This window comes from Humulus lupulus, chromosome 3 (assembly GCF_963169125.1).
Source record: "Humulus lupulus chromosome 3, drHumLupu1.1, whole genome shotgun sequence".
Taxonomy (NCBI): Eukaryota; Viridiplantae; Streptophyta; class Magnoliopsida; order Rosales; family Cannabaceae; genus Humulus; species Humulus lupulus.
In genome coordinates, this window is record NC_084795.1 from 85,380,521 (window position 1) to 85,389,130 (window position 8,610).

Sequence of the window (8,610 nt, forward strand, 5' to 3'; positions counted from 1 at the left end):
CTCCTAATCAAGGTCCTAAACCTTATTGGGAAATTTGGGGCATTACAACTATCCCCTCCTTACAGAAATTTCGTCCTCAAATTTATCTGAACCGCCAAGAATATAAATTCCGCACAACTGATTCCCATTTCCCAGGTCGCTCCCTCGACCTCACTGTTTCTGTAACATTACATTAACTCAAGGTACACTTTGTTCCTCGGAACATTATTATTTCTGTCTCATATCTAGACTGGCTGTTCCTTACTGGATAACTTAGCCTCAAATCCCCAGATTCTTATAACTGAACTCATGAGTTTATTTTAACCCATGTCCTCAGCATGGAAATACATAATACACTGTATACAACTAACAGCGCCAAAGATAAGGCCGATCCAAAGTCAACCTGACCAGTCCTATCAGGACTCAAACTGATATACTACTATAGGGCTCAACTTGCCCCTATCTCCTCACCTTTTTCCATGGTGATACTTTAAGGAAGATACAATCTTCTACTTGGAACTCCATGTTCCTGCTTTTCAATTTAGTAAACCTTTCCCATTTATTCTGAGAAATGAGCATCCAAGCTCTAACCTCAAATAAACTCAATGGTCCGCTGAACCACCTCAGGATCTAGAATCAACACCTCACCCATCTCATTCCAATGAACAGGTGATAAATATTCTCAAACATACCTCATCTCATAAGGTACCTTTCCAATACTGGATAACTATCTTTCTCTATCTGATTTACCATTAGTCTGAGAACAATGAACTGTACTGAATCCCATCTATATACTCATTGCCTTCCTTAACCCTTCCAAAACCTGGAAATAACAATAGAGTCTTCATCTGATAAGATAGACCTCGAATTCTCGAGAAGGCATACTATCTCTCTCACAGAGAAATCTAAATATTGATCGGCTGTATTACTTCTCCTTACTGATAGAAGTGGCTCACTTTAAATACTGGTCCATAATGACCCAATCCAAATCACGCTGACCCACTAACCTGGGCAATCCCACCGCGAAACCCATCGCGATGCTTTCTTATTTCAACTATAAAATACTCAAAGGCTGCAATAGCTTACTAATTTCTGATACTCTGATTTGACCTGCTAACAGGTTAAGAGCTCTGCCACATATTCTGTTATGCCCCTCTCCATCCCAGGTCACCACAATAAAGCTTTCATATCCTGTTACATTTCCATGATGCCTGAATGAAGAGAATAAAAGAATATCATGAGATTCATCCAGAATCTCCCAATTAATCTCAGTGTCCATTGGATTCCAAACCCGATCCTTATACCTCAATAAATTCATACCTGACACTGTTGAATCCTTAGCTAACCCAGCTAAGACTTTCCATTCAATCCTTCCCATTTATGGTTCACTTAATTATTTTCCTTTTTAATCCTCTCTGAGATAGTAATCTCAAGCATAAAACTGGCCACCTGACCCACCAGAAACACTACTCTAGTTTTGGTCAGATCCTTTAACCAACATGTTGCATAAGCAATCACTTATCCCTGTCACTGAAGTGTCATAACAATCTACTAATTGATTTTGATCTGTAAGAAGACTCAGAATTCTTTCACAAAGTACATATAATATCCTGCCCATCCAAGGAAACTCCTGCTTACCGAGGCGTTCCTTGACCTTAGCAAATCTCCACAAGAAATAAATCACAATACCATCGTCCAAAATGATCACAAATCCCATTCAAATAATCCTTTGAATGCTCTTGCTCATCTAATCCATCCAAACATAACTTAGAGTTAGCCAATTCCTCAAAATATAACTCAGCACTCCCAGTGCTCTTATATAATCTAAAAAACAGTCTTCTGCATATCCTTCTCCCTGATCTCTAGCTGGTAAAAACCATATCATAGATCCACCTTGGAGATTACCATCTTACTCAATAATTAAGCCTTTAATTCTTACAGCTTTGCTGACGCCGCTCAAACAGTGCCCTAGATCTGATTCCATACCTGGCACTAATCCACTCACCATTCTATCTCTTCACATAAAGGGTAACCCTGGCAAGTCCCCTGGAAGCACATCCAGAAACTCACAGACTAATCCAGTCTATCCTGATTAAAATGGCATAATATAAGTGGTATCCACCACACTAGCTAAGAGTTCTATGCATCTCCCTACAATAAAACTCTAACTCTCAATACAGATGTCATCAGCATACAAAATTCATGCACAGTGCCAACTATCACAAGGTTTTCCACTCTCAAACCCAAGAGTTACTATCCTTTCCTTGCAATTTAGCATTGCCCCATACTTACTTTTCCAATCCATATCCTGAATCATACCAAATCAGTCATAACCAGCTTTATCAAAATCGCTGGTGAGTCATTTCTATCATAACCCTAATCATCTCTTAAATCACCAATACAGTATTACAGTCCCATCACAACATAACCATGTGATCTACATAGCATCTCTATGCTTCTCTATATGCAACAAATAAAGAAACAACATGGCACCAAAAAACCGTCAGCATAATAGCAAAAATCAGAACTAGAAAGCTGACCTGCCACTCCTGAGAAACTAGTCTCAGTCTCAATCTCTGACTGCCTCAAAATAAAGACTCGAGCTAGAGTCGAGTTGTCTATCCCCTTTTTCTCATCCTTTCTTAGCCTTGGGAAATCCTTCTTGAAATTCCAAACTATGCCACATAAGAAACATGCCTTTGCTCGACATTCTCCCAGATTACGCCTCATACACCGAGTGCATACTGGATAAATCTTCCAGCTTTCATTCTTGCTTGCTCTAATAAGTGGAGGTACCACTACCTGAGCTTTGTGATCTCTAGCACCCTTCTTCCACTACAAGAAAAAACAGTATTCATAACACTTAAAAACTGCTAACTAGAAGTATTCATAACACTTCTCAAAACGCTAACATAGCCCCTGTTATTAAAAGTCCTGTCTTTTCTATAACAGTTTTTGAATGTTATGTTCGATGTTATCTTAAAGTATTCAATAACACATTTTTTGTTGCTATCATATTAAAATAATAACGTTTAGTTAGAGTAATTGGTTATAAATTTGAAGTTTAATCTTAAACTTTTTGCATAACACTTTTCAACTGTTATAATTGATTATTTTGATAGCATTTTTAGTTTGTTATATTATATAAATCATAACGTTTTGTTACACTTACAATATGTATCCAAAACAGCCATAAATGTCATATTAAATGTCCAGTAATAAAATTTTGTTATTTTAGTCTAGATAATAAATTTTTAATGGTGTTGTGTAAGGATAATCATAAGTTTTTTTTTTAAAATGTAAAGGTTTTTATTATCGTATTTGGATAAAAAAAATATCACAATTAATCACAAAATGTAATATTAAATAGATTGATAAACCATAAATATTACATTAAACAAGAACTAATTCAAACCATGACTATAGCTACTTCATGAGATCTTAGTTCTAACTTTAGTTTGAAAGCATACATTATAAAGTTCTATAATCTTGAACATCTTTTACTTCAAAAATGAAAAACAAAAACATAACAAGATACACAAAAAGTAAACCATGAAATTTGCTCCATCCTTCAATTCATCATCCATTGTGCACTTGTCGTTGTTGTGGGTTGATTTGCTTAGCTACATAAGAATTTAAATAATTAGTCAGTCATAACCAACAATCCTCTATGGACAATAATATAAATATCATCCAATGAAGAAGAGTGATATTGGTTCATTATCAATGGTTTAGTGGAAATAGATATTAAAGATGATAGGTTCATATACAGTTGCTTTACCACCATGGACTGTCTTGACTCTTGAGACCAATTTTATCCCCATCTAAGCCTTTCAATGAATACAAATAATAGCCAAGTAGAAAAGAAAATGCAGAGAACACCTCTTTGATTAAACAGACCAACAATCAAATTCAAGAAGAGTGGGATGGAGTGAAGAAAACAGAAGCCCTTAGATGGTTTGGCAGCAAAATCTCATATCAAAACAAATGTAGATTACTTTATTTATTATCACCTATTAGAACAGTTCATGCATATGCATAGCTAAGAAAATACATTATATATTATCTTAATCAATAAAGAAAATCAGTAGAACAAGAAACCTTATGACTACAATTAAAACGTAACTGAACATGTTATATATAGAAATATAACAATTCAATGCAACAATTATATACAATCACTATAGTAAACATCAATCATAACTCAGACAACTACAGCTGAAGTCCTCAACCTTAAAAGGAATAATCTCAAGACATTGCATCAACTTATAAAAAAGAAAATGCTAACATTACTTGTACACGTATATTCCATAAAAAAAATCTTAAAAAAAGGCACATGGGATAAGAATAAACCACCACCCAAAAAAATGAAAAGGTAACAAATGCAACGATCAAATTTAACAATCACAGTAACATTACTAAAGATAATGAGAGCTATATATATGCATGTATACAAATATATACCTTTCTAAGTTCGTCCCAAAGCTTGTAGAAGTTGGCATTATGAGGGCCATGAACATTGTAGCAAAGCTCATGAAGCGTGGTATCAAGAGTTTGATCAAAAGGGAAGAAATCCCAGTCTCTATTCGGCCTTCTAAGCCTTATCTTTACTTGAAGACCTCCTCCTACATTCAGTCCCGGAAGAGACAGATTTTTTGGGCTGTCGTTCATACTTGTATATAAAACCCAGGAAAAGAAAATTGGTATAACAAAAATGCAACTTTTTACCAAAATAAGCTTCAAAAAAACTTACTAGAGAAAAAGACAACAATATACCAGACCTCAAAAAGAAGCTTGACACGCAATTTGTGGTTACACATAATGGGTTGGATCTGTTTGGCCACATTTTCAAGAATCTTCCAAGCTTTTTCCACCCCTGACTTCTTCAAGGCTTTAATTTCGCAAACCTTGTGAAGATCACATTCATCTCTGGAATACCAAAACAAAATAAAAATAAAAAATCCACCTATAAACCAAAATTAAAAGAAGATTTTGATGTTCAGAAAAGCATCAAGAAAAGATGGAAATCAAATCAAAAAATGTATTTTAATCCTAAATCAAAGATCAGTACAGCAAAGATTTTATACTGTTCTTATTTCGCGTACTTTTTTCCTTTCTGTTCAGACATCAAAACTTTGTTGCACAAATAGAAAGAATCAATTTTATGTCTTAAAAAGAAGGGTCAATATCACAAATGTTCTTTGATAATGTAAGTTGCATTGAACAGGTTTGCCTCAAGGTTTCATGTATATTACTTCAAGAGTCAATCAAATTCCAATTAATTACTTTGTATCACTCAAGATTTCACAGGTTGGCTAAAACGTAAGGAGGTCACCAACTATATCATTAATCCACATAAATAATGGAAAATCCATATAAAAATTATTTTATTAAATAAAATTATAATAATAATAATAAATTAAAAGAAAGAAAAGGAAAGAAGAAACTGGCATAGTTGGTGACCTTATTTCAACTTCTTGGAAAGTAAGCAAAGATAGAAATAACTTCAATACAGAGACAAGGCTATAAGATTGAAGCCATAGGGATCAACTACAAGATTCAAACAGAAAACACATCAGAGAAATCAAGTTCTTGGTCCAGAACCATAATAGTCACCTAAATTAATTGAAAATTCATTCAATAAAGATGGCAGGCAAGTGTTAAAAGGGTTGAGCTATTAAGATATAAAGCTTGGAGTACAGTACGTAATTTCATGTGTCCCCACTTTTTTATATTATTTCCCGTGTGATATCCAGGGACAAATGCAATTAACCTCACCTGAAAGTAAGGAAGGTATTTCCCATACGGGCAACAAAATTGCATTAGACAGAAAAAAATAATGTACAAATGAAGGGGACAGCAACCATACCTCTGCATTGCTGTAATCAATCTTCTTAAAAAATAATGAATTGATTGTGAAACTTCCGAGAGTTGGAAAATTAACAGAGAACTCACGCCACTGTAATCATCAAATAACAAATAAAGATTTCATATAATTGATGTGGACTGACTCAAAAGCAACTTCACCAATGTTGAGATATGACCATATCGCATAAATGAGCTATATTCTCATTACATTTGTCACTGAAGAAGCAGAGTTTCTATATAGGCTATGAATTCTTTAACCCTCTATCATAAAGCTCTTTAATGTGAATAAAATCATACCTAGGTATGTCAAGAAATGTATCAAAATAAGTTGTCTTCTCACATTTAGATGAAATAATGAAACAGCTGATTAAAATAGCTATTTAAAAACAGAGCAACACTCAAGTTCATCTTTCAAAGAAGCAATATGAGAGCAAATATATTTGCTCCACAATTTTACTACTCAAAAACCTCTAAAATTTACTGTGGAAAAACCTTGCACTGAAATCAATTGGAACAGAATACCAGCCTAAAACTCTCATATCATTTGGAAGGGCTCCATTCAAAACCCTCACATAATCAATTTCTCCTTCTGCAAAACACATGAAAAGGGGTAAATAATGAAAGGAGCATGTAGATTAAAATCTAGAAACAATTAGGTTGAATTTAAGGTCAGAAAGTAAACAAGATCATATAAATAGAGCTTTAGATCATAATTAAAGCTATGCTATAATTTAATAATAAGAACCTACTTACTAAGTTATTTTCCCCTTGCATCCCTCATCCCACTCTTCTTCTCATCCTTAGTCTATTAGCCAATGTCATGACTAACAAAATCATTTTGGTGGAGCCATATTCTAAAGCCCAAGAATAATTAGGAGAGAATAAACAAAATAGTAAATATGTAGTACGCAACAAAGTCAACAAGATACTCAAAAGAAATGTGAATGTATATATATAACAATTACTTCTCAAAATTTCAGATATCTCTTTTTCATTCTCTGAACAATATCCAACTTTATCATTTGATACTATCTAAATTTTGTTCTTGCTCTCCTATCCTATATCAAACAATTTGACCAACTTCTAAAAAAACCGAGTTAAATACGTACCATGTTGAGCAATTTGAGATAAATAGTTGGGCCAAAAGGCAATGATTAATTGAGTATTTCAGGCAAAAAGGGAAGTAATAAAATAGAATAACAAATTTAAGAAACATGAAAATTTTAAATTCTCATTTCATTTCTTTCACTACTATGATAAGAAAAAAAATACTATATTTAAAATATCATATGAAAAAAACTTATAGAAAAGGATGAGGGGGGAGGATTTCACAACTTAATCACCATGATTTATTTGTTGCACATTAGGGAATCGAATACTAACTTTATTTCATTGAAAAACAAAGCCATACTCATCAAATTCAAATATTAGATAGGACATTGCATAATAGAATAGTACCAATGCAAATGCACGAAGCATTCAGATATATAATTAGATGCCAACTGTCTTAGGCTCCTAGTCTTTGGGAGGTATCCCCTTTGTAGCTACCATTTTAGCTTTAGAGTTAAAAGACTTAAATAAAAAAAAATTTAGTAGTGCTATTTTTCAAAGTTTTGAAGCATCAACACATGTGATCAATAATTCTATTTACACTCATAGTGATATTGTGAAAGATTAAAAAAAATCCCTTTTAATTGTACTATAGTCAATTGAGTATATAAAATAACAAAAATACTAATAATGTAGAAGAATACAAAACAGAAAACAAAACTAGTTGCAAAGAATAAAAGATACCACTAACAGGAGCCTAAAACAGAGGTCAAAATGTAGCTGCAGCGCAAGCTATAAACAAAAGCAGATCCTACAAGCAAACAAAATTAACAGAAAACAGATGGAAATACTGAATACACCATAACAAATGGAAATACCCATCATTTAAACACCTTAAGGTAAACAATAGGGGACCGCCATTGATTAAACTAGAAAAGCCTGTCGCTCCTAAGTTTTTGCAAGCAACATGCCATTTCAAAAGTAGACAAAAATAATAAAAAAAAAAAAGCAATTTCAAAATCATGGTATCTAAAACTGCAAGAAAAATTGTTTTGCTATTAGTAGTTAAAATGCATGGTGAAAAACTTGATCAAGCTATATAAATCAAGCTATAGAATCATGTCTAGTGTAGTCATGATAGCAAAAAATAGGATTATGCCAACAGGCTGCACCTTAAAAAAATGCCAAGCTTGATCACTGGTTGGACTGAACTACAAAGAGCATAAGGTATAGCTTGACTATCTTGCTCTCCAGTTAGAGATAATGAGAATAAAAATTAAATAAGAAAGCGGGGCTCATACTAAAAAAATAATGTAAAATGAAAATGTTCTAACTTCGTATGATAGTCCAAATCTTTAGTTAAGTGAAAGGTAAACATTGTATACCTGTGACAGTATACCTGATATTTCAGATGCCATGAATGGGAAGTGACCGCTGGATGCCACTGATGAAGGACTCATGGCCATCTCTGACATGGAAGACATTGCACTACTTGGGGGAATAACAGGTGCCATATCACCATCACTGCTGTCCATCAACATACTTTAGCAACAAATCAATTAAAAAAAAAAAGCTGCAATTAGAACTTCTACCATGCAAAAAGTAATACAAGTGTAAAAATTTACGAGGCAGAATCATCCAACTATATAGTGTAGAGTTGTAAAGCAATAGTCTAGGGAAGATGGGAAAGAGCAAGGAAGAAAGAACAGAGAC